Raw genomic sequence first — 3,108 nt, 5'->3', positions numbered from 1 at the left:
TGCGTGTTGGTGAAGGAGCTCTGCTCACTCGCAGCAGGCGTTTTTCTATCCGGCGCCATGCGCGCCGGGATCTGGAGAAGGGCGGTAGGAGCAGGCAAGGAGGAGAGAACAACGAGTGAGCCAGACCTAAAGATGGAGAGATAAGCGCAGTAATTGGAGGCAAGAAGACTGGAAAGAGAGAGAGGCCTTTTTTTTATGAAAAGAAGGAGATGGAGGAACAGATGAAGCAGGGAGAGCGTGAGCGGAGGAGGAGGCTAGCAGGAGAGGCAGTGGCTAGCGCCTCCCGATGGGATTCGAGGGAACTAGATGCCACTGTAGTCGCCTGGCAGTTTCATACTTCCTTCAGCCTTCATGTCTCGCATCAGACGAGAAGTTACGCGTGCGCTTCTGTTCTATTCAGTTTTAAAGGGGAACTCACGTGATCTCTGCCTCAGCGTTCCAGGAATATTTGAACAAGAATCGGTCGCTTGGTCGTCCTTGCCTATATTTCACACCATTCAAAGGTAGGGGCCACCGATAATGATCCCGTGGAAGTCAGTGTAGATGCGTGAAAGAAGATGAACGCATCGTAGAGTAAGTGAAAGTGTGAAGGAGCGGGGATAGGCTGTGTCTGCTTTCAAACGAGTGAAGCCAATGGATGAAAATTTATTATTATACCGGGCTGTTGGCAGGGAAGCAGCATGCCCCAGGTATTACATTTATCCTGGAGTTGGATAAACTTCTTACTCGACATGAGTCGGTCATCTTGTCTCACTGCTATGGTCCTCAGGTACAAGAGACAGGCACGGAGAGAATCGCTTAAGTTCTTGGTGAAACCGTTTAAGAAGGCCCGCAAGGTTTTTTTTTCAAGGGAGATAATTGTTTGCACCAACGCTCTGTAAAGTGCACCATTGAAAGGGTGCATCGTCTCTATATCAGTCCCATTGCTGGGAAGCCATTGCAATGTACTACTTTACAAAGGGCGTAAAATTCTTGAGAAATCGAGACATCCGGTGATTTTTTTGTGTGTGTGGATATACTTTTAGTTCCGTGAGGCAAGTGACGAAGCCGAAGAGGGCATATGAGAGGTAAAAAATTGGTGCCGTACTGGGAAGCTCTGGTAATTCAGTTTAAAGACAATATACAGTGTTGTTAACTCTTTAGCGCTTACGTTTTTCATCGTTGTTTGGCTCTAATGCGCCAATCGCATGCTTGAGAAGGAGCACAAAAAAATTCTTGTGTTGCAGATTATCCTAAACTACAAGTTTCTGCCGTTGCTACAGCTCAGACTGATCTCACGCGCCGTAAGTATACCAGGCTAACAAAAAGAAACACACAAAAACGACGCAGCTAATAAACCATACAAACGTCTATAGAGTAGTGAGCTACATATGTGCATGGAGATATGCTCAGAAACGTTTATACTTAACAGAGCATGACATGGTCCACTCTCAAAGTATTTATTCTGGAATGCTCAGCTGAAATTTCTCTTTAAAACGCGCGACGGGTGGTAAATCTTGGATTATAGAACCAAGAACGAAAGAAACATCGTGAAAACATACTCGTTCGTGGTGCTCTGTGCATAATTTATTCCAATTTATGATTCAATGTAGAGTTCTAAAAGTAATTTTGAATCCCGGAACCAGCGGTAGTTGTTCAATGGATTCGAAGCCAATATATATATCATTGTGTTGTCGATGTCAGCGCATGGCAAAGGAGCTTAAATGACGACAATAACTTGCACCCTTCAGAGCAGCGCTTCTAAACCAGAGTACCGTTGCTTTTAAATGTTTTGGTGCCCTCTTAGCATGACGTACCTTAACTTTTTTTTCTAGACTGCCCCGCCACGGTGGCTGAGTGGTTAGGACACTAAATTGCTTAATCCAAGGACTTGTAAAAAATGCCGGTCGTGGCGGCTGCGTTTCGGTGAAGGCGAAAACCCGGGCGCCTGTGTACTGTGCGATTTGAGTGCAGTTTAGAGAACCCCAGGTCGTCAAAATTTTCTAAGCCCTACTTAATAGCTTCCATCATAGCCGGAGTCACTATATGATGTTATACCCCTTAAAAAAACCCGAACCGTTACATACTGTCATGCAAGGATAGGTGGCGACGCGCGCGTCACGCGGCTCAGCATTGTGCTACATCTGTGCAGCTGTAGCACAGCGGCACTCTCTTTCTCTCTCTATCCGTCTCTCCTTGAACTTGAAGAGGAGGAAGGGGAAGTGGCGACGCCTGCATCACGCGACTTAACAGTGAGGTGGCGGAGCAGCTGCATAGAAAAGATAGTGATAGAGAGGGGCGTGCCAGTTGCGGACGTGGCCGCCGTCACCGGGCAACGTTGCACACGCGTGTGTTACTCCGGGGTGAGCAGTCGTGTGTCTCTCCAGCGTCCTCAACATCCGCTCTCCCTTCGCATCAGTTACTTCTCAGCCTACACTGACAGCAGACGTGCACGCGCGGTGCTCCGAACTACTCGCCACGTCGTGAAGCAGCTTGTGTTTACCTTGGCGCCTAAGCAGTGCTACGAACCTACTTCGAATTTGATCAGCTAAGCAAATTGGTCGTATTCCTTTTTTCATTTCTCTGCATTCCTTTACTTCTTTTCTTCGTTTCGATTAACTCTCTACGAGACACTATACGTAACATATACATTTCAATTTGTGGGATTATGAATGGCCTCAGCTGAAGTTCAATGTTTACTCACAAGTAAATACAAATCTTTTGATTACACAGACGGGTAAAGAAAGAGGTACCAAAGTTTGAGACTGCGCTTACTGCGCAGTTTCAGAGTCATAATCGAAGCGTGAAGAGGGACCTATAACGACTTCAAGATATAATCGATTTGAAAATACTTCAAATAACGAACTAGTAATAAATGACAAATACAGTACGACTGCATCTCAGTGGTTAAACATAACGACTGCACCTGAGAAATAATCACTACCCCACATGTCCAGCTGAATAGCAGAGAAGCCAGCAGAATAGGAAGCATTTGTGCAAAGCTTCTATTTTTTTAGCGTGTAGAATACAAAAAGTATCTCGAGGGGTAGACACTAGGCAGAATTCAGTGAAAAAAACTGTGAGATGTCCACTCAGGCTTTGTTCTAAGGTTTCTTTCAACGTGAACTT

Source organism: Amblyomma maculatum, chromosome 5, assembly GCF_055883805.1.
Source record: "Amblyomma maculatum isolate TAMU_Amacu chromosome 5, ASM5588380v1, whole genome shotgun sequence".
Classification (NCBI taxonomy): domain Eukaryota; kingdom Metazoa; phylum Arthropoda; class Arachnida; order Ixodida; family Ixodidae; genus Amblyomma; species Amblyomma maculatum.
The sequence above is the reverse complement of the archived record's forward strand: the minus strand, read 5'-3'. Positions refer to the sequence as shown.